We start from the raw sequence: 25,323 nt of genomic DNA, 5'->3' as shown, positions 1-25,323 counted from the left end.
GGTGTAGCATGTCGATCATGCTTGGGTGGGGTCTGGCCTCTCCCAGCAGTGCTGCCCTCTAGTGCTTGATCGGTGGAATGACAGGCTAGATTGCAGCGGCAGTGCGCTGCCAGGAACTGTAGCATCAATTTGTGGGACATGTCGCTCAGGAACTTGGACTATGTAACTTTTATGTTTTTTTATGTAACTTTTCTTTTAATCGCTATTTTGATTCATATGTTGTGTATGTTTTTCACCCTGGCCCAGAGGAACGCTGTTTCGATCGACTGTATTCATATATGGTTGAATGATAATTAAACTTGAATTCAATTTTTTTAGATTTGATTTACTTCAAAAATTGTACCAGTGCCCAAGAAGAGCAGGGTGAGCTGCTGCAATGAATATCACCCAGTGGCCCTTACATCTAGTGTGAAGTGCTTTGAGAGGCTGGTCATGGCCAGAATCAATATTTGCCACAGCAGGGACCTGGACCCATTGCAATTTGCCTGTTACCCTAATCGATTTGCAGCAGGTGCAATTTCACTGTCCCTCCACACAGCCTTGGATCGCCTAGAAAATAATGATATCTACACCAGGCTGCGGTTTTTTGATTACAGCTCAGCATTCAGCACAATCATACCCTCGGTTCTAATCAATAAGCTCTAAACCCAAGGTCTCTGTACCTCTCTCTTCAACTAGATCCCTAACTTTCTCATTGGAAGACCACGGTATTTGTGGATCAGAAATAGTATCTCCTGTCTGCTGACAATCAACATTGGCACACATCAAGATGGCTTAGTTCACTGCTCTACTTCCTCTACAGCCACAACTGTGTGGCTAGGCACAGCCCAAATGCCATCTATATATTTGCTGATGACACAACTACTGTTGGAAGAATTTCAGAGGGTGATGAGGAAGCTTACAGGAGTGAGATAGATCAGCTGGTTGAGTGATATTGCAAGAAAATCTTGCACCCTGTGTCACTAAGACCAAAGAATTGATTGTGGACTTCAGGAAGCGGAGGTCAAGGGCAACACACACCAGTCCTCATCAAGGGATCAGCAGTTCGAATGGTGAGCAGTTTCTAGTTCCTGTGTGTCAACGTCTCTGAAGAACTTCCTGGGCTTCAATATATTGATGCAATTACAAAGAAGGCACGACTGTGGCTATATTTTATTAGGAGTTTGAGGAGATTTGGTATGTTACCAAGGACACTCGCAGATCTCTACAGATGTACCAAGGGGAGCATTCTAACAGGTATTGATAATCACCTTGAATGTTAAATTTGGTCCCCACCGGAAAGCAGCTTTTACCTGTGGATCAGTCAAATGGTAGTTTGACTTTTTTATACCTTTTTTAACTATTTCCATGGGACTTCGGCTAATTGGGAAAGCCACTGAATTGGACTAAAACGTAGTGAGCCTGACGTGTCCCAATTATCTGGAATCCACTGTACTTCTTATAGTAATTTATAGTTTTTTCATCATTATGTATTGCCATGTACTACTACTGAAAACAACAAATTTCAAGACATAGGCCAATGATATTAAACCTGGTTCTGATAAGTCACCTGGACCAGATGGACTACACCCAAGGTTTCTTAAAGAACTAACTGAAGAGATCGTGGGGACATTCGTAGTAAATTTTTAAGAATCAATAGAGTTAGGAATGGTTCCAAAGGACTGGAAAATCACAATTGTTCCACTATTTAGGAAGGAAAAGGAGGCAAATGGCGGGAAATTATAGCCCAGTTAGGCCGATTTCGGTGGTTGGTAAGTCCACTATAAAGGATGAGCCTTTGGGATACTTGGAAGCATAATGTAAAACAGGCCAAAGTTAGTATGGTTTCCTTAAGGGGAGATCTTGCCTGACAGATTTGTTGGAATCTTTTGAAGAAATAACAAGCAGAATAAACAATCACCTGTCCAGCTCTTGGCTCCATCCCTTCCCCTCCTGTCTCCTCCTATCATTTTGGATCTCCCCCTCCCCCTCCCACTTTCAAATCTCTTACTAACTCTTCCTTCAGTTAGTCCTGATGAAAGGTCTCGGCCTGAAACGTCGACTGTACCTCTTCCTAGAGATGCTGCCTGGCCTGCTGCGTTCACCAGCAACTTTGATGTGTGTTGCTTGAATTTCCAGCATCTGCAGAATTCCTGTTGTTTGCGAGGATAAACAAAGGAGAGTCAGAAGGATTTTCATAAGGCCTTTGACAAAGTGGTGCATATGAAGCTGCTAAACAAATTAAGATTCAATGTATTACAGGAAAGATAACAGCAAGGATAGGAAACTGACTGACCTGCAGAAGTCGGATAGTTGGAATAACGGGGGCCTTTTCTGGATGGTTGCCAGTGACTAATAGTTACTATTGGTGATGAGTCAGTGTTGGGTCTACCTTCGTATTTTACATTTTAATGATTTGGATGACCACCATTTGCATAGCCACCAATGTTTTTGTCTAAACCACAAAGTTGACAGGCAAGATAAGCCTTTTTCACAAAGATTGGCCTGCAATGCACTGCCGAGGTTTGTGCTGGAAGATTTAAGAGCCGAAGCGGATTTAAGAGACTCTTGTATAAGCACGTGAATGTGCAAAGGAAGGAGGGATATGGTGAATGTGCAGAGAAGAGAGATTAGATTAGTTAGGAGTCATTTGTTCAATTAGTTGTGTGCAGCACCATGGGTAATTCCACAGCAAGTAAATTTCAAACAACTGCTGTGAGGAATCTGTACTTCAGTAAGTACCAGTGCATTGATGTATTTTACCTCTGCATTCTCATAGAGTACGAGGAGTGTTTTTCTGATGAATGGTTGTAATTCTGGGCCAATTAGCTTGTGAAAGACTTTGTATGTGGTGAAGATTGTTCTTCTGTCTTTAGGCCAGATCTCCCACAGAAATTTGTAGGAACCTGCAGATCCTCAGTGCGCGAGAATCCAGATAACTCACTTAGTACCTGTCTTTGTTGGCTGATAGTTAAGAACAGGGGGCTTGAGGGTTGTTGCCAAGTAATTGGACTCAAAAAACCTTGTGCTTGTTTTCCAACAACACACATAAAAGTTGCTGGTGAACGCAGCAGGCCAGGTAGCATCTCTAGGAAGAGGTACAGTCGACGTTTCAGGCCGAGACCCTTCGTCAGGACTAACTGAAGGAAGAGTGAGTAAGGGATTTGAAAGTAGGAGGGGGAGGGGAAGATCCAAAATGAAAGGAGAAGACAGGAGGGGGAGGGATGGAGCCAAGAGCTGGACAGGTGATTGGCAAAAGGGATACAAGAGGATCATGGGACAGGAGGTCCGGGAAGAAAGATAAGGGGGGGGGGGACCCAGAGGATGGGCAAGGGGTATATTCAGAGGGACAGAGGCAGAAAAAGGAGAGTAAGAGAAAGAATGTGTGCATAAAAATAAGTAACAGATGGGGTACGAGGGGGAGGTGGGGCATTAGCGGAAGTTAGAGAAGTCGATGTTCATGCCATCAGGTTGGAGGCTACCCAGACGGAATATAAGGTGTTGTTCCTCCAACCTGAGTGTGGCTTCATCTTTACGGCAGAGGAGGCCGTGGATAGACATGTCAGAATGGGAATGGGATGTGGAATTAAAATGTGTGGCCACTGGGAGATCCACATCCCATTCCCATTCTGACATGTCTATCCACGGCCTCCTCTACTGTAAAGATGAAGCCACACTCAGGTTGGAGGAACAACACCTTATATTCCGTCTGGGTAGATGCTGCCTGGCCTGCTGCGTTCACCAGCAACTTTTATGTGTGTTGCTTGAATTTCCAGCATCTGCAGAATTCCTGTTGCTTGTTTTCCAATCACACTTCATTTATTGATGCAAAAGGCAAACAGTTCAGCCTCTGTCACCAAACTCTTCTAAAGCCTCAGCTCAGTACTGGCAATGTCATACAGATATTGATCCAATCGAAATATTGTGCTCTTTCTTATTCCATTATTTGCATATATAAACATTTACATTGCATGTAATGCATTATAAAACATTTTCCAGCTACTAATAATGAATAAAATCTACATGTTAATGGCCAAAAATACTTTGTTGTTGATCCTCTCTGTGCTTTGGACAGCAACCTTGCCACTTTTTAATATTTGTCTGTGTTGTTTCAGAGTCTGAGATGCTAGCTTGACACCCAACCCAGCATAGATGGAAAGTGTGCAAGAAGCTGGCCAAATTCGAACATGGGACTACTTCCCTCAAAATCCAGTGCAGCACTGTCAGCCAAAAATACATTAGGTTAGTAAAATAAATGTAAAATAGCACGAATGTTGTCTCCTTCATTTCGCCGAAGTCATGGTCTGACTGGTCACTTTGGATCCAAGACTGGAACAATGAAGCTGTGTAAAGAGGAGCTCGGTCCTCAAGGGCTGTGTTCAGCTTGGGTGTGTGACTAGAGTCCTTGATGAAGGTGGTTTGGACTCAGATGCCAGGGTATCTGAAGCAAGACTCAAAATATGGTATCAAACTGGATTGAGCACAAAACGAACACTAGACAATATCACTAATAGGCTTACAATTGAGCACCAAACTACAGTTCAGTTGTTCCTTAAATTTTCGATTCTTGGCACCCAAAACATGCTTTCCAATTAGTGGGACCATCCTGAACCCTTAAAGGGTCCATATCAGCTATCTGTACTCCAGAGAGTTAGAGTATCTAAATCCTGGAAGCTGGTGTGCTGGGAAGCATCTCGTAATACTTTTCTGTATTAGTAATTCATGTTTTCATCTAGATAATTCTTAGATAAGTCTCTGGCTCCACTACTCTCTCAGGCAGATTACTTCAAAAAACTCTTAACCCTTAACTAAACCTTTACATACCAAGTTTCCTCCACAGACCCAAATGCTGGATGCCTCTACCAAGTGTGAAATGCCTGTGTTCAATGAAGTCAACAGGAATTAGAGGCTGCTTTACAGTTAACTCATCCTAGACAATCACTTCTGGAGTGGTCTTGAAAGAGGTCCAGTACTTGGTTGAGTTAGACTCATACAACATGCAAACAAGCATTCTGCAATTAATCTAATGCCAACCATCAACCTCGTTTTTACACAAATCCCACATTAATTCTGTTGTTATTCACCCTCCCTTCCCCCATTCTCTTCTGTACCTGACAGATTTTACCACTCTTCTCGGGACAAATTTCAGTGGCTGTTTCTCCTGCTAAATCTCTAAATCTCACATCTGGATGTGAGAGAAGAATGGAACAACCAAGAGAAAACCCATGTAGTCACAGTGATGTCCACACAGACATCATCAGAGGTCGGGGTTGAACCCAATTTACTGAAACATCACTGTGGCACCCACTGGCATTTTCCATAAATTTTCTGGCAGCTTTGCCAATGCTTTAAGCACTCCATCAACATTCTACTAGGGCAATGCTCGCCCTTTTATTTAACCTCCATATCACTAACTTTGGAGTCACATCTCCCTCATAGCCATGTTACATCTGAAACTTGATGTCCACCTTCCAAACTTCTCAACCCACACTGTGCCTCATCATTTGCTTGTGCAACAAACACAACTCCTACCTCTCTTTTACACTTCGTATCTTTGTTTGCTTGTGCAACAACAATAAGCAATAATTATTTTAATAATTACTATTGGTGACACACTGTAATTTGTCTGACTCAAAAGAGTGTCTCATCAATATTTAAGTTTTATACTCTGCACAGTTGTCTTTTCCTCAGGCAGTGGCTGAAGATGAACCAAACTTTCTATAACATTCTAGTTAACTCAATAGATCCTCTCCAAACAATGTCTTCTTGCTCATCCCTACCCTTATCACCAACTAGATCTGACTTTTCTCTTTTTCTGGATGATCTTCCACTCTCCGCTTTCAAAAGCTCAATCTTTGGTTCAATAAAAGGATCAGCTGTTAGCATCTTTTTTCTTGTCTGTAAATTATTCTATGCATCTTACATTGAAGGCAAACAAGAAAAAAAACAGATGTTGGCTAAAATCCTAGCAGTATGACTTGCAAATGTTATCCAAGATCAGTATCTGGATAATAGCAACTAGTGGTCAATCATACATACAAACATCATACAATGCCCGCTCCACTTTTACGTGATTGCTTACTGCATTGTAAATCAAACTTTCAAGAAAATTGTCCAATATATTTCTAATGGGGCTGTTAAACAAAATATACTTACTGCATTGATGGTAATATAGGGTTAAAGGTGGATTTGAGTGTGAATAAATGTTATGCAAAATCAAATTCAACTGACTATATTAATTTATCGAGTTATAATGAGGATTTGAGAGGAGAGGCTAAGGACAGATGTGTAACAGTGGAGTAAAGAGAATTACTGTGGCATGAGAGAGGACCTGGCCAAAATTGATTGGAAAAGAACACTGGCAGGGATGACGGTTGAGCAGCAATGATTGGAATTTCTGGGAGCAATTCAGAAGGCACAGAATATATACATCCCAACGAGGAAGAAGTATTCTAAAGGCAGGATGACACAACCGTGGCTGACAAGAGAAGTCAAAGCCAACATAAAAGCCAAAGAGAGGGAATATAATAGAATGAAAATTTGTGGGAAGTTAGAGGATTGGGAAGCTTTTAAAAACTAACAGAAAGCAGCTAAAAAAGTCATAAGGAAGGAAAAGATGGAATACAAATGTAAGTTAGCCAATAATATAAAAAGAGGATACCAAAAGTTTCTTCAGATACATAAAGTGTAAAAGACAGGTTAGAGTAGATATTGAACCACTGGAAAAAAAGGGCTGGAGAGGTACTTAGGAAAGACAAGGAAATGGCAGACAAACCAAATAAGTATTTTGCATCAGCCTTCACTGTGGAAGACACTAGTAGTATGCTGGAAGTTTGAGAGTGTTGGGGGGAGAAGTGTGAGAAGTTTCCATTACTATGGAGAAGGTTCTTGGGAAACTAAAAGGTCTGAAAGTAGATAAGTCATCTGGACCAGATGGTATATAGCCCCTGGTTCTGAAAGAGGTGGCTAAAAACATTATGGAGGCATTAGTACTGTACTGATCTTTCAAGAATGGTTATGACATGGTTCCGGAAGAAAGGAAAATTACAAATATCACTCCACTCATCAAGAAAGGAAATTATAGGCCAGATAGTCTGACCTCAGTAGTTGGGAAGATGTTGGAGTTGATTGTTAAGGATGTGGTTTCAATGTACTTGGAGGCACGTGATAAAATAGGCTGTAGTCAGCATTGGGAAAATCTTGTCTGACAGATGTATTGGAATTCTTTGAAGAAAAAACAAGCAGGATAGACAAAGGAGAATTGGTTGACCTTGTGTACTTGGATTTTCAGAAGGCCTTTGACAGGGTATCACTCATGAGGCTGCTTCACAAGTTAAGAGCCTATGGTATTACAGGAAAGATTCTAGCATTGGCTAATTGGCAGGAGGCAAAGAGTGGGAATAAAGGCAGCCTTTGCTGTTTGGCTGCTGGTGACTAGTGATGTTCCACAGGGGTCTGTGTTGGGACCAATTAATTTTATATTATGTGTCAATAACATAAATGACAGAATTGATTGCTTTATGAGCAAGTTTGCAGACAATACGAAAATGGGTAGAGGGGAAGGTAGTTTTGCAGAAACAGAAAAGCTACAGAAGGACTTAGGCAGGTTAGGAAAATGGGCCAAGAAGTGGCAGGTGGAATACAGTGTCAGGAAGTGTACAGTCATCCACTTTGGTAGAAGAAATTAAGAAGTAGACTTTTTTCTAAGTGGAAAGAAAATTGAAAAATCTGAGGACCAAAGGGACTTAGGAGACCTTGAGTATATATCCTAAAGGTTAATTTGCAGGTTGAGTTGGTAGTGAGGAAAGCAAGTGCAATGTTAACATTCATTTCAAGAGGACTAGAATAAAAAAAGCAAGGTTGCAATGTTGAGGCTTTATAAAGCTCACTTGGAGTATTGTGACATGAGCAGTTTTTGGCCCCTTATCTAATGAAGAATGCACTGACATTGGAAAGGGTTCAAACAAGAATGATTCTGGGATTGAAATGGTTGTCATATGAGGAGCATTTGATGACTCTGTGCCTATACTCAATGGAATTCAGAAGAATAAGTAACCTCATTAAAACATTTTAAATGTTGAAAGGCCTCAATAGAGTGGATGTGGAGAGGATGTTTCCTATGGTGGGGGACTCTAAGACAATAGAGGGGCACCCATTTAGAGTGGAGATAAGGAGGACTTTCTTTAGCCAGAGAGTGGTGAACCTGTTGAACTCATTGCCAAGTCATTAGGTATATTTAAGGGAGAGGTTGACAGATTCTTGATTAGTCAGGGCATGAATAGATACTGAGGGAAGGCAGGAGATTGGGGTGAGTGGGAAAATGGATTAGTCATGATGAGATGCTGGAGCATAGTCAATTGGCCAAGTGGCCTAATTCTGCTCCTATAACTTAAGGTCTTATTTGCTTATTATTTTTAACTTTGATGCTGATGAAGCAAATAGTACCACTGGCTGCTATGTTAACATTAAAATGTTAAACTATCTATAGACTTTCTAAAACTACAACAGTTGTGTTTATGATGTGATAGTGAAGTGATTCACTGACTTTTGCTTGATGAGACCTATCTATATTCAATCCAAACTCAAGTTTTAGTTTTGTTACAACACAAAGCTAAAGCTCCTCAAGTACGTAACACAGAGGCACTAGAGATGTTGCCATTTTTAACGTCACCAAAATCAATGTTAGTTGGCTAGATATTATTTAACATGTATTTGTATAATTAATTAGTGATCTCTATTAGTCTCTGCAATGGCACATAATTACTGTAGTCCATCAAACAATTATCCTTTGGCTAGGTACACCTAATGGAATTTGAGATACTAATTAAGTAGTTAATAGACTCCAAGGAAACTTCCAATTTATCATTGATTTTGAATAGTTCATCTTTTATAAAGATGTATTTTTAATCAGGCTATCTTTTTTTTTCAAATTACTTGCATATGACAGTGTGGGCACTGAAGGTAAAGTAGCAAAAAATCCTTACTTGTTTGAGAAATTTCTTGATTATTGCTATTTTTCTTTTGCAAAGCACGTTTTGAATTTTTTTTCAGGCTAACTTTCTATGCAACTATTACGCAGAAGGGTTTTTGTATCCACGAGCTGCATAACATGTAAAAAAGTAACTATTGCACGAGGAAAACTTAAATCAGGTCAAATTCATTCCTTGGGAAATGAGTAATGCACACACGTCCTTGCAGTACCCATAGGTCATGGTGAGCCATGATCATTGAACTGATAATTCAATGGGATCCCTCATCTCATTTAAAACATCTGGGAATGCATTATATTTCCAAGAACATCTCATTCATTCAGGAGAAGATTTTCAGGATTAATTTCAGCTCTGAAGTAAGGAGAACAGGAGAGAGGAGATTTTCCTGAGTGGTTGTAGTTCTCAGGAGTGCCACAGACTTCAGAGAAACATGTCTGATATTCATTTCTTTCCTATATTCCTTTAAAGAATATATTGTTATACATTCCTGGTGCAGGTTCCTAGCCTAAACTTGTACAAAGGAAAACAACACAAAGCCAGGATTTGCTCGATTCATATTGACAAAGCTTCTAAGAAGCATTATAAAACTGGCAATGGACTGCTGGTATATGTAAGGAAACTTATGGCTCTCTTAGATCCTTCCCTATTTCTGAAAAATATTTCAGGCTCACTGAGCAGCTGAATTATTTTCAGAGATGCTTAGTGTGCAAGGAATGAATTAAGGAATTATATCAAAGTAAATTTATCAAAGTTCGTATATTTCACCATGTACTACCCTGAGATTTGTTTTCTTACAGGAATTTACAGGAAAATAAAGAATGTATGAATTTATGAAAACTATTAATGACAACTGACAAATGTCAAATGTGCAAAAGAAGATGAATCATACAAATAAATTTAAAAAGTTAATAAATAACACTGGGTTTTGGAGTCCCTTAAAGTGAGTCTACAGGTTGCGGCGTCTATTCAGGGTTGAGGTGAGTGAAGTTATCCACACTGGTTCAGAATCCTGATGATTGTTGGGTAATAACTGTTGCTAAAAATGGTGATATGGGACCAAAGGCCCCTGTATCTTCTGACCAATGGTTGTTGCAATAAGACCTGGGTGATTGGTACAGCTTTCTTTCGGCAGCACTCCTTGTAAATGTACTCAATGATGGGGACGGTTTTGCCTACCTACTAAGTTTTTTATTATACAGGGTTTACTCTACAGTAGTTTGCAAATAACTCACAAGTATACAAAAGCATCAGAACAATCCCTATCACATTTCACGAACTCTTCTACAATACCATTGCCAGTTTAGTTTTTCCAATCAATAAGTAGATTAAAATCTCCCGTGACAGGGGGTTTTCAAGATGGCAGCACAGTGAAGAGTCTGCCTTGCTGAGCTCAGCACTGCAACACTGATAATTTCCCATATAAACCGATCCGTTTCGACTATTTTTAAAATGCTCAAGTGTCGGATTTAATGACATGAAAATTGATGAGTATTTTTTCTGAGCTGCTTCAACACCATGCCATTGAAAGGTACTGAAAAGAAAGGTACTCTAACTTCCGGTAATATAGAATTCTCCAACTTCTGGTAATTCCCTCCCCCTCCCTTCCTCTATCCCTATTTCACTCTGTCCCCTCCCCCAGCTGCCTATCACCTCCCTCATGGTTCCGCCTCCTTCATTGTATTTTCCATTGTATTTTACCCATTGTATTTTCCCCTATTCCTTCTTCACCTTTCCTGCCTATCACTTCCCTGCTTCCCCTCCCCCACCCCTTTATCTTTTCCCTTACTGGTTTTTCACCTGGACCTACCAGCCTTCTCCTTCCCACCCTCCCCCCACCTTCTTTATAGGGCCTCTGCCCTTTCCCTCTTCAGTCCTGACGAAAGGTTTCGGCCTGAAACGTGAACTCATCATTTCCACGGATGCCGCCCGACCTGCTGAGTTCTTCCAGCGTGTTGTGAGTGTTTATCTAAAACCTTAGCATTGCAATTAGAAACTGCGCTACCTCTTATCATAAAAGAGGATCAAATGGGTTTCGTAAAAGGCCGTAGATCATCTAACAATATCAGAAGATTACTTAATGTGATTCAGGCATGTCAGCAATAGGCAGCAGACGGCTTGGTGGTTTCCTTAGATGCAGAAAAGGCCTTTGATCGTGTCAAATGGCCGTATCTTTTTTTACTTTAGAATGATATGGTTTGGGCAATAATTGTATTAAGTGGGTGAAGGTTCTTTATAATGACCCTTTGGCTGCAATTCTCGCGAATGATATTAGGTCAGTTAATTTTAGTATTCTGAGGGGCAGCCAGCTGGGCTGCCCTTTATCACCACTATTTTTCACACTAGTGATCGATCCATTGGCTGAGGCTATTCGGCGAGACCGCAAAATATCCGCTCCAGACATAGGACTAAAGTCACGTAAAAATACATTGTATGCGAATGATATTCTAATTTTCTTATCAGATCCTGCTATATCAGTGCACCACCTTATACAATGTATCAACTCATTTAGCGCCTTTTCAGGTTATAAAATCAACTTTACTAAATCAGAGGCTATGCCTCTAGGGAATCTGCTGCAGGTGCCTGACACTCAGGATGTTTTCCCCTTTAAATGGTCGCTGACAGGTTTTGTTTCCCTCGGCATATTTATCACACCTATGTTTGATCAATTGTTCAAAGCTAACTTTACACAGTTATTTGACAAAATCAAACAGGGTCTTGAGCGATCGAGCACTCTTTCCATTTCTTGGCTTGGCCGAATATCCTTGCTCAAAATGAACATTCTTCCTCATCTGCTCTACCCAATATGAATGATTCCAGTCATTTTTACCCAACAAACTCTTAAAAAAATAAATGGCTGGTTTGTTTCTTTCATCTGGAACAAAAAAAGACCCTGTATTAAAATGTCTAAGTTACAGCTTCCCAGTAGTCTAGGGGGTTTGGAGTTTCCAGACATCAAAAAATATCAACTGAGTTCCTTTTTATCTTGTGTGGTTGACTGGGTTTGCAGAGACCCCTCCTCAAGTTGGCTAGACATTGAAGCTTCACAAGCAAAATGCCCTCTTATTAATTTGCTTTTCCTCAATAAGATGAAACCAGTTAAGGAATATTGTCACAATCCAATGGTAATTGAAAATGTCAGGGCTTGGAGGGCGGTGTGACAAATTGAGGCAACACAGCAAAAATGTCACCCTTCACTCCAATATCCCGCAGTCCAGATTTTCAGCCTGGCATAATGGATTCTGGATTTAAACTTTGGATTTCTAAGGGTATTTTCCATCTAGGAGATTTGTTTGATGAAGGAATGATGATGTCTTTTAGTCAAATAGTACAGAAATTTAACATACCCAACAAGGATCTTTTTCATTTCTTTCAGATAAGAGATTATATACAGAAAAAAACATCATTGTTGACTGACTTCTATAGTTCTGACATAGAAAAGAGGGTGTTTCGTTCTAAGGGTGAAGCTTCTATTAATACTTTTTACAGCATCCTGTTCTTGTGGAGAGGCTGAGGCTGAGGCTTCTGGGAAGGGTCCGGGAGGAAGAGCTGGGAGTAGAAATTGCAGCTGAAACATGGGAAGACATCTGTGATAATGCAAAGAAAACTTCAGTTTGTAATAGAACTAAAGCATTGCAACTCAAAATTCTGCATAGAACCCATCTGACTCCAGATCGTCTCTCGAAATTTGAGACGGGTGTTTCTCCAATGTGTTCTAAATGTAAAGTAAGTACTGGAACTTTCACCCACTGTTTTTGGACTTGTCACAAGCTTCAGACATACTGAAATGATATTTTGGGTGAAATGGCAAAGATTCTGAAGATAGAGTCCAGTGTTTTTTCTCTTAGGTTTACCCAGCAGTCGTATTATTAATGCACATCAGAAAAAACTTTTTAACATCCTGACTTTTTGTGCGAGGAAGAGTATTTTACTTTGTTGGATATCCGATAAGGCTCCTGGACTTTTTGGTTGGCGTAAATTAATCATAGAATACATTCCTCTGAACTTTGTGACATGCATGGTACACTCAGAAACAAATAGTTTTCATAAAACATGGCAACCTTTTCTGCAGTATATAGATGTAAACCTGTCTGCTATACTAATAAGGGCTTTTGTATAGGATGTTGTGGTGATATCTATATTTTGATGGAAGTGTTCTGATGCCTGATATCTGTGAGGGGAAGAAATGTAAATGTAAGTGTATCTGGAAATTGAAAGTATTGTTATGCTGAGCAAAAAATAAATTAAAAAAATATATATATAAACTCCCATGATAATTCTGTTCCCTTTAAGTATGCCTTGGATGTTTGCTCATTTATGCTCTTCTTATTGAAGGTCACAGTTTGGGGACCAATAGATGACTGTCATCCAGTCTCCTTTCCCCGACTCTTCACAATTTCAAAGCAAATTAATTCTGCAGTACTATCTACTGCCTCTGTATCAGGTCTTCATACTGCTCTGAAACCTCTGATTAACAAAGCTACTCGTTCTCTTTTCCTTTTCAGTCTGTTCTTTGGGAGTATCATATAACCTGGAACATCCATAACTCTGAAACTGTCTCTGTAAAGGCTATTCAATAACACGCATACAGAGTGTTACAGTCTGTACTTTCAACTCATCAATCTGATGGCAAATTAGTACAGTTAAACTTTGAGTCCTTGACCATTTCTACTAACCATGTATACGCTGGCTGCCTGCTTCTGCTTAAATTTTCTTCCTCAGCTGTCACATTTTGCTTGTCACTTTCTCCCCTCACCATCTGGCAGTAACATTTCCTCTTGATTTATTGAACATCCCATTCTCAGAATGCTTCCCCACCTCCTGGTATTCAAATAAGAACAACCTATTTATTATCACAAAAAGTAGCATGATTTATACTCTGGCAATGTTTATTGGTTTACTTTTACAGATCACACAACATCCTTATGGCTATTTTGTATGGACAAGGTTATCCATTAGAGATGAAACCAGCATCGAGAAGGTGCTATAATTTGCTCTTGTACAACCCCAGGTGCCTTTTACCACTTAAAATGCAGCATATACAGTATCTGATTGACAAATAGACCTGAAGCCCAATCAAGTAATCAGTATATGTCTTATCTGTGGGGATATGACTCACATGATATTGCCAAAGTCAGAATGATTTGCAAGAAATTGGAAACAATGTAGAAAGTATCTCCCTGAAATATTTCAGATAGTGCTTTAAATAATAACAACCTGTTTATCTCAGTACTAATGGAATTAATTATATTCAGCAACAACAATATTGTTGAGTCCTGCTTAGAGCTTTCAGCAACTTCAGCTATCAAATGGTATTCAAGACAAGTGCATTACCACATGATAATTTCAAACAATTCCGTTTTCTTAGGCAGTCCCTTAACATCAAGGGCGACTTAAATCCACAACAGTTTTGAGGGTTCTCAGGTAGCGAATGAGGTCAATGTGGGAATAGCAGATTCTTCCACAAATGGGGCAGAAGCTAGCCCATGGGGGAAGTAGATGAACAGTTTGTGAAATAATTTCCTCCTCTGCCACTTCTGCAGGGCTTTGGTTTGTTCCGAATGCAGGTCATTAAGGTTCACACCACTGTCCTGAATGATTGCCTTCTAGTTTGAGGAGTATTGAGTCACAAATTCCCCAAAGTAGGAGTGCTGCACTCCTTCAGGTAGGCTTTGTGTGCATCCTTGACTCGACTCACCTGCCCATCCTTGTCTTCATCTGAACAATTCCAACACAGTTCCAAGGAAACTACTCAAAGTGCCATTTACAACTTGCATTTTTATTTAATGGAATAAAACTTCTCAGGAGATACAAAAACATTCTTAAACATACTTCACCACCATGTAAGGAGTTACAGGAAATCCAAGCCTCAAGTCCCAGTTTGCCAAAGGCATGGCTTCCAACACGATATGAAGAACCAGACATTAAAATATTAAGGAGCTGTCAGAGATATTGTAAAAGGTTTGACAAGATAGATGTCAAACGCATGCACTTTTTCCAATTTTCATGGACAGTTCTGGTTGTGTGTTAAGAACTATTGGCAGCAGTCCCAAATAAGGAGTGATGATTTAGGACAGGGTGAGGAGAAATGTTGTCATTCTGAGGATGAGAATCTTTGAAATTGTCTATCAAAGAGTGTTATGGAAGATCAGTCATCCAGTGTATTCAATGCAGAGAATGATATATTTTCAGATATTAAACAAATCAGGGGATATGCAATTAAGGCTAAAGAGCAATGCTTCAGAAATTAGGAAAAGAAAGAGGTGGTCGCGGGAGGCAGAGGAGCGGATATGGGATTATTTTGGGTCAGTAGACAGGGCTGAGTTCACAGACCTATCTGTGGATCTGAATTACTACACCATAGTTGTCATGGCTTTATAAAAACAGTTGTAGAAGGGTGCATCCCCACAAAATCATTCAGAGTCTTCCCCAACCAGAAGCCTGGATGAACCATGAGATCCACAATCTACTGAGGGCCAGATCAGAGGCATTCAAGTCTGGGACCAAGAAAGTTACAAGAGGTCCAGGTACGATCTCCAGAAAGCTGTCTCACAGGCAAAGTGATAATTCAAGACTAAACTTGAATCAACGAAGGATGCTCTACAGTTGTGGCAGGGCTTGAATAATAACAAGTTAAATCAAGTGACATAGGCAACAACAGGGCTTCACCTCCCGATGAGCTCAATGCCTCTGTGCTTGCTCTGACTGTCAAATCACAAAATTCTACAGCTCCCAATGATCCCGTGATTTTCAGACTGATGAGTGAGCAGCCTTCGGGAAGGTGAACCACAAAAAGTATCGGGCCTAGATGGGGTATATGGCAAACTACCAAGGACCTGTACTGATCAACAGGTTGGAGTGTTCACTGAGATCTTTAACCTCTTGCTTCAGCAGTTTGAGGGACACACCGGCTTCAGGCAGACTTTACTTATACTGGTGCCTCAGAAGAACGTGATAACATGCCTCAATGACTATTGTGCAAATGCATTTACATCCACAGTGATGAACCATTTTGAAAGGTTGGTGATGAAACATATCAACTTCTGCCTGAGAAGAGACTTGGATCCACTCCAATTTGCCTCCAGGAGCAACAGCTTCACAGTTATTTCATTGGCATGGGCAACACCTCTATATCCTTAGGAGTTTGTGCAGATTCAGCATGAAATCTAAAACTTTTGACAAGTGTGTATAGATGTGTGGATGAGAGTATATTGACTGGCTGCTTCACAGCCTGGTATGGAAACATCAGTACCCTTGAGTGCAGTATCCTACAAAAAGTAATGGATATGTCTCAATGCATCATGGGTAAAGCCTTCCCCACCATTCAGCAGCATCTACGCGGAGCATTGTTGCAGGAAAGCAGCATCCATTATCAGAAACCCGTCTACCCAGATGATGCTCGCTTCTTGCTGCTACCATCAGGAAAAAAGGTACAAGAGCCTCAGAACTCACACCACCTGGTTTAGGAATAGTTATTGCCAGTCAACCATCAGGGTCTTGAACCAAAGGGGATAACTTTACTTGTACCATCACTGAAATGTTCCCAGAACCTATAGACTCACTTTCAAGGACTCTTCATTTCATGGTCTTGAAATTTATTGCTTATTTATTTATTTATTACCATTATTTATTTCTTTTCGTATTTGCAGTTTGTTGTCTTTTGCACATTGGTTGAATGCCCAAGTTGGAGTGGTCTTTCATAGATTCTATATTGGTTAATTATTCTATTATGAATTTATTGAATATGCCCACAAGAAAATGAATCTCAGGGTTGTATATGGTGGCATATATGTACTTTGATAATAAAGTTGCTTTGAACTTTGATGTAAAACATTTGCCCAGATTTTATTGATTCAGGGAGTAAGGCATAGGAGCCAATTGGCTTCCAATTCTTGTGCTGCAGTGTTGCAAAAAGTTATAAAGTTATGGATGACATAAAACACACTTGCAAAAACTGAAGTCAATATAATGATTTTTGCAGGCAGAGTAAAATACAATAGTGCTGTTCTACATCCAATTAATGTTACCAAACAGGGTTGAATTTTCAGACATCCCTGTTCTCTAGTCACTACGGTAAACTATCCTGAAAAAGGGACTTGGAAAGGTTGCCAGCAGGAGCTGCATAATCATGAAATTTACAGGCAGCCCAATTCATAAACTTATAACTTGCTGCAACATGGGTCTGCAAATCTGACAGCTTCATCAACAAAATAGCCTTCAATTATTCTTTGAACTCAGCTCAATTTTACAAAATATAATTTGTAATTTGAAGAGAAATTACAGTCTTTTTCAGTTGAATAAGATGCTGAATGACTTGAACTATAAACTAAGGACATTTCAATTTTGCGCAGAGTTTTTAGAATACAATTGCATTGCAAAGGAAGATTTCACCTCAAGGTCAGCATACTAGTTAAAAATATCTTCATTCACTCATGGATGTGGATTTTGCTGGCTAGGACACTATTTATTGTGAAGGCAGTGGTAAGTGGTCTTCCTGAATCATGAGTTCTTATTTTGAAGATACTCCCACTACATCTGTTTTAGGAAGGAGGTTCCAAAATTTTATTAGCATATGAACAGACTAGCTTGGAGCAGGAGTTGGCCACTAGATCGATAATCTTTCCTGCTACTTAGTACATGTGGCTCACTTCTGAAATTCATTCCATTGATTTCATTTCTAAGCACTATGCTTTATAACCAGTGTAACCTCCCTCTATCAGTTGGGGACCTTATCTGCAGTGTCTACCATCTCTAGAATGTACAGCAGCAACTCAGAAAGGATGCTTTGACAATATCTTCCTAACTTGAAGAATAAGAAAACAGGGTTGAAGGAATCTGCTCACCAGCTTCCAGATGAAGAGGAAAATCTAACAACAAAATGAAGATTCGGATATGAAGAAATAAGGAAAGATCTCCCTGAAGGATAAAAACATTAATTAATTAGATTTTTTATAAGGCAAAATGACTTCCACAGATGAGAACTAATACTGCAGGCATTGAGTGGCTCAGTTCTGGGATGCCTGCTGAAAGGATTATGGAGTAGAACCGGATATCAAATGAACAGGGACATTTACTTACAAATGAGAAAGAGCATGGAGAAAGAAAGAGGGTGTGGGAAACACTGTTAGATTATCGGATAGGCAGTAAAAGCATGAGGAAACACATAAGAAACTGCAGATGCTGGAAATATTGAGCAACACATATGATACACCGCAGGAACTCAGCAGGACAAGCCACATCTGTGTAGAGAAATAAACAGCTGGCCACTCCATCTGAGGTTTATCATCAAGACAAGGGTTCCTACAGTGTCCTGTGTGTGCCTCAGCAGTGGAAGCATAATGGCACAAACAGCTCCTATCTGCTCTGTTACTCCACATTTTTCTGTGAATTCCATTTTCTTCATTAGCTACCTTAGTCTGCTACCATGATCACTTGTGGGGGAGGTAGGAACAATCTATTAAGACAAAAGGAAGCTACAGAAATTTAAACATGATTTCCAAATGTTCTGACTTCAAACTTCTCCCTTGTCTGCACAGCAGCTGCTAATTATACCATTTGACACAAATTAGCAGTTGGTTGCGTCCAACAGCCCATTTAATGCCTACCTTACAAATTTATATTCCGCAGAAAATTACCCCTTAATGTGCTTTACAAAATTAATCTTTTGAACTATGAAACAATTCTTACAATGTTAATATTCATATCCTGTTAAATACATTACAATTAAATCCCAAAATCACAGCACATTGTATATTCTCACTAAAAATCAAAGCACACTTAACTCTAATGGTGAAATTAACTCTAGGGAGGATAATTTACCTTTGATGTAAAATACTTTAAGCACTTATTTACATTCTTTTTGTTTCAATTTTTGTGACCTTGTCTTAGCGAACACTAATTTGCATTCATTTTGTGACAAGTACTTTTGTGACCTTGCTACATTTCATCTCTGAAAAGTTCTCTAACACTCTCCATATTATCTGGTCTCCTGTGGATTTATTCTCCTGCTTAGGAATGGCAGTGGATTTTCCAGCTTTTTCAGCCAACTTTCCCACCTTGCATTTACATCTGCTTCTGCAGACCTTACAATTGTCATTATTTGGAACACCTCCCTTTTTGCTGCACATTTAAATGTTTTTTTTATTTTTCTACATGTGAAGGTATCTGGGATATATTGTTTCCCACAACAGAGCTCTAGTTATGAAAGTTGTGAATTGAATGTCTCTCTGGCTCTAATCAAGAGGTAGTCAATCATGGGACCTCTCAATGGTCAAGGAAAATTTGATTCCATAACATAAGGAGAGATAAGAATAGAAAAAGCAGTGGGGATTGAGTGGAAATGACATATTGAATATTTAAAGCAACACACATAAAAGTTGCTGGTGAATGCAGCAGGCCAGGCAGCATCTATAGGAAAAGGTACAGTCGATGTTTCGGGCCAAGACCCTTTGCCTCGGCCCGAAACGTCGACTGTACCTCTTCCTATAGATGCTGCCTGGCCTGCTGCGTTCACCAGCAACTTTTATGTGTGTTGTTTGAAATTCCAGCATCTGCAGATTTCCTCGTGTTTGAATATTTAAGAGTCGTTTTTATACAAACAGAATCATAGTAATTGAAGTACCGAAAGTAAACTATTTGATCCATTAACATATCTCCCATGCTAGCTCGTTAAATGGCTCTAATCTTTTTTACACCACTCCCACATTAATTTTAGGTGTTGACATAGGCTGAGGAAGCAATCTCATTTCAAAATTCCCACTCCAAAGATTTGATGATATAATATCAATTCATATATCAGTTTAATGCTGAGGAAGTTTTCTTCAACTCTTCTTAGAGAGTCCATCAAGGGGCAAGGATAAGTTCCACCCTCTCTGGTCCTGCAGCTTTTGTGGTGCCTGGTAAGGCCAATGTGGGATCCATCAACCTAGCTATAGGAAGGGCAGGAAATCCTTGGCAAGGTGGATATGGATAGTTACAACATTGGCTGATTGGTAGGAGGCAGCGAGTGGGAATAAAAGGATCCTTTTCTGGTCAGCTGCCAGTGACTAGTGGTGTACCTCAGGGGTCGGTGTTGGGACCATTTCTTTTTATGCTGTGTATAAATGATTTAGATGATGGAATAGATGGCTTTGTTGCCAAATTTGCAGATGGTATAAAGATTGGTGGAGGGGCAGGTAGTGTTGAGGAAACACATAGGATGCTGAAGGACTTAGACAGATTAGGAGAATGGGCAAGAAAGTGGCAAATGAAATACAATGTTGGAAAATACATGGTCATGCACATTAGCAGCAGAAATAAATGCGTGGACTATTTTTGAACTTGGAGAAGATTGAGGAATTTGAGATGCAAAGGGACTTGAGTGTCCTTGTGTAGAACACCCCAAAGGTTAACTTGTAGGTAGTCAGTAGTAACAAAGACAAATGCCATGTTAGCATTCATTTCAAGAGGTCAAGAATATAAGAGCAAGGATGTGATGCTGAGGCTTTATTAGGCACTGGTGAGTCCTCACCTTGAGTATTGTGAACAGTTTTGGGCCCCTCATCTTTAGAAAAGATGTGCTGGCATTGGAGAGGGTGTGGAGGAGGTTCACAAGGATGTTTCTAGGAATGAAAGGTTTATCATATGAGGAGCATTAGATGACTCTGGGTCTGTACTCACTGGAATTCAGAGGATGAGGGGGGATCTCATTGAAATCTTTCAAATGTTGAAAGGCCTAGACAGAGTAGATGTGGAAAGGATATTTCCCATGGTGGGAGGGTCTAGGAAAAGAGGGCACAGCCTCAGGATAGAGGGGCACCTTTCAAAACAGAGATGCGGAGAGATTTCTTTTGCCAAATGGTGTGAATTTGTGGAATTTGTTGCCACATGCAGTTGTGGAGGCCAGGTGTATTTAAGGCAGAGATTGATAGGTTCTTGTTTGGACATAGCATCAAAGGTTATAGGAAGAAGGCCTGGAACTGGAGTTGAGGAGGAGAAAAAAAGAAGTATCAGCCATGATTCTGCTCCTGTGCTTTATGGTCTTATGATAGGTTTGGAGTTGTGCATACCTGTAGTTTTACAGAGCCGCTGCATGCTCTCGATAAGGAGCCAAGATTCTTAAAGCCTTCTCATGCTCTTCCTCCATTTTGAATGACCATAGGCCTGGAATGCTTTGATATAGTGTAGACGTTGTTGAAAGTATCCTCAAATTGCTTCCTCTGTCCTTTCAGTAATATCTTGCCCTGATCTTTTGCTAGTGGAAGCTATCTATTAAGTGAGTCTGATGTCAAGCTTGCAAATGATATGGGGAAACCTTTCTGCCCCAGCTGAAAGTAATTGGAGTCTTGGGGCTGGTCATGTGACTTGGGAGATGATGGCAATGGCAGAGCACTTATACTTCTATTGGAGCTGGAGGATTTTGTAGAAACAACAATGGTGGTCTCTCTCTACTATCTTGAAGTGGTTGTAATATGTAAAACAATCCCCTGAGCTGTTTCAGAAAGCACAATAACTACTGCCCATTGGACCACAAGTTTAGTGCTGGGCTTAAGTTCTTCATCTTGAAAAGCATTTTAGTTAGCCGAAGACCACGTTGGCATACAGGAGAGAGTGGTCAATTTTGTTCCACGCTATCTGCCTTTACTGAGAGTTACCTCCTGAAATATGAGACTTAGGCCCCATATCCAGGGTGTCACTGTGGACCTTTATTGTTGAGGCTGATCTTGTGCAGTGGCAGCATTCCGGTAGGAGAACTTTTGTCTGATGGACATTAACTTCAAGAATTGTTGTCTTGTACATGTCCGTGAATAAATCAATAGTGACTTGAAGGACCACGCCTGGATGTGTGCAAGTGCAAGTATTGTTTTCATATCTGAATAAGTGAGGTTGAAGAGAACACAAACAACAGGAATTCTGCAGATGCTGGAAATTCAAGCAACACACATCAAAGTTGCTGGTGAACGCAGCAGGCCAGGCAGCATCTGTAGGAAGAGGTGCAGTCCACGTTTCAGGCCGAGACCCTTCGTCAGGACTAACTGAAGGAAGAGTGAGTAAGGGATTTGAAAGTTGGAGGAGGAGGGGGAGATCCAAAATGATAGGAGAAGACAGGAGGGGGAGGGATGGAGCCAAGAACTGGACAGGTGATTGGCAAAAGGGGATACGAGAGGATCATGGGACAGGAGGACCCCACTGATCTCCCTCCTGGCACTTATCCGTGTAAGCGGAACAAGTGCTACACATGCCCTTACACTTCCTCCCTTACCACCATTCAGGGCCCCAAACAGTCCTTCCAGGTGAGGCAACACTTCACCTGTGAGTCGACTGGGGTGATATACTGCGTCCGGTGCTCCCGATGTGGCCTTTTATATATTGGCCAGACCCGACGCAGACTGGGAGACCACTTTGCTGAACATCTACGCTCTGTCCGCCAGAGAAAGCAGGATCTCCCAGTGGCCATACATTTTACTTCCACATCCCATTCCCATTCTGACATGTCTATCCACGGCCTCCTCTACTGTAAAGATGAAGCCACACTCAAGTTGGAGGAACAGCACCTTATATTCCGTCTGGGTAGCCTCCAACCTGATGGCATGAACATCGACTTCTCTAACTTCCGCTAGGCCCCACCTCCCCCTCATACCCCATCTGTTACTTATTTTTATACACACATTCTTTCTCTCACTCTCCTTTTTCTCCCTCTGTCCCTCTGAATATACCTCTTGCCCATCCTCTGGGTCCCCCCCCTTGTCTTTCTTGCCGGACCTCCTGTCCCATGATCCTCTCGTATCCCCTTTTGCCAATCACCTGTCCAGCTCTTGGCTCCATCCCTCCCCCTCCTGTCTTCTCCTATCATTTTGGATCTCCCCCTCCCCCTCCTACTTTCAAATCCCTTACTCACTCTTCCTTCAGTTAGTCCTGACGAAGGGTCTCGGCCTGAAACGTCGACTGCACCTCTTCCTACAGATGCTGCCTGGCCTGCTGCGTTCACCAGCAACTTTGATGTGTGTAGGTTGAAGAGATGTGGTTCTGGAGTAGACTGGAGGAGATGAAACATATTCCCAAGTGTCCTCAAGACTGGCTTCACCTCAGCAGGAAGTATGTTGAGGTGAGTTGCGACATGGTGATGAGAAACACTGAGAAAAGTAAGAAAGGTTGAGGAAGTGATCTGTTGTTTGGAGATCTGAAGGCTTGCTCGCCGCTGCAGTGATGGTAAAAGTTTCCTTGTCAGTTTTTGAATAGGTGCTCAGCAATGGGCAACACAAACCCTACAATTAACAGTAGGTTATCTCACCATCATATTCAATGGTCTTACTGCGACTTGGCTGCTCAGGAGTCAGACATCTCCAATTTTCAAAATGAATACCCTCATTTTAAAATCAGCATGTACAGTTGCCCTTAAAACCTTTCTCTTTTATTTTTTTTTCACATAAAAGCTCCTTGTAGGCAAGAACACTCAGTGGCCATGTTATAGCTGTACCTAATAGAGTGGCCACTGGGTGTTAGCTTGTGGTCTTCCATTGCTGTAGCCCATCCACTTCAAGTTTGATGTGTTGCGTGTTCAGACATGGCCTTGTACACAACACTGTTGAATTGTGTGCTTATCTCAGCTACTGTCATCTTTCTGTCAGCTTGATCCAGTCTGGCCATTCTCCTCTGACCTCTCCCATTAACAAGGCATTTTTGAGGACTACTACACACTGGACTTTTTTGCACTATTCTCTATAAACTCTAAGGACTGTTGTTCATGGACATCCCTGGAGATCAACAGTTTCTGAGATAGTCAAACCACCCTGTCTGGCACCAACATTCATTTCACAGTCGAAATCTCTTAGATCACATTTTTCCCCATTCCGTTTGTTTGGTCTAAGTAACAATTGAACCTGTTGACCATGTCTGCATGTGTTTATGCACTGAGTTGCTGCCACACGAATGGCTGATTAGGTATTTTCATTAATGAGCAGGTGTACAGAGGTAACTAACAAAGTAGCCACTTACAGCATTTTGCCTTCTATTTTTAAACGCCTTTCAGATTTTTTTATCTGTATAAGCTACTTTACCATCTACCAGCTCTGCCGATCATTATCTGGTTTGACAGGTTCTTAGATTTTAGTATTATGAGAAAACTTTAAAACCATTCAATTGGTAGTTATATCTAAAAGATATACATCAACAAAAACATAAAAGCAGCAAAGATTCCCAAGGTGCTCTCATTAAGTCTAAAACCATTCAGTCTTTGCTTCCTGTTTTCGCTGACCCCATCACTCGAACACTCTTACCTTAGGAAGATGTCCATCAATTGCTACAACAGCAACGTATCACATCTTTACTGTAAATCCATCAATACTATATTCCCTTCAGGATTTATTTAAATCAATTTCTTTTGGGGTACATCAGTTACCAGTTGCAAATCCATGTTGAGAAATGATCCATGTCTCCTCCAATAACTCTCATTCTCATTGAACTTCACCAGCTATCATTAGCTTCAGTTTCCTTTCAATGTAACTAATTAATTTCAAGTCAGTTTTGTTGTTCATGCACTTTTCATAATTTTCAACATGAATCTGAGTAGATCATGGCTATTAAAATATTAAGAAACAGACAGTTCTGGGAATAACTTAAACTGGAAATGTATTTAATTAGTGAATATACTACACAGTAGAACCTAACTTGAACATTATTCATTGAATGTGATCAGCAGCTATGAACACACACTCCTGTTGTTCCTGTTTTAGCTAATGCTCATATCTCCTCTTGGACCACTTCTCTTCTTAAAAAAAAGTCTTAGTCGTGCATTTGGGTAATATTAATTGCACCTTCCCAGGGTCACCTCTCTGACAGTACGATGAGTCATCAATCATTGGAGAGACATGATGCCATCACATACCCAAAACCCAAAGCCTCAAAGAACCACTGCCGAGAAATCGAAAATCTCTTCTGGTAGAGCTACTATCTTACAATAACGGTGACTCAGATTCAATCCTTACCTTTGGTGCTGACTGTGTGGAATTTTCATGTTCTCCCTGCAAATGTGTGGATTTTGCCTGGGTGCTCTGGGTACCTCACACATCTCAAAGACATACAGATCAATAGGTTAATTGCCCCTAGTGTATATTAATCAGTGGAAGATTCGGTGTGGTCCGGATGGGAATGTGGAGACAAACAATGAATGCAAACATGTGTTTGGTGGTGCAAAGTTCAAAATACATTTATTATCAAAGTATGTATACATTACACAACCTTGAGTTTCATCTTCTTACAGGCAGCCACAAAGCAAAGAAACCCAAAGGAACCCATATAAAGAAGGGAAGACTGTTAAACACCCAATGTGCAGAGAGAAAATAAAACAAATCGAGCAAACAATAAATATAAGCAAATAGCA

Source organism: Mobula birostris, chromosome 24 (assembly GCF_030028105.1).
Source record: "Mobula birostris isolate sMobBir1 chromosome 24, sMobBir1.hap1, whole genome shotgun sequence".
Taxonomy (NCBI): Eukaryota; Metazoa; Chordata; class Chondrichthyes; order Myliobatiformes; family Myliobatidae; genus Mobula; species Mobula birostris.
This window is presented reverse-complemented; position numbering follows the sequence as displayed.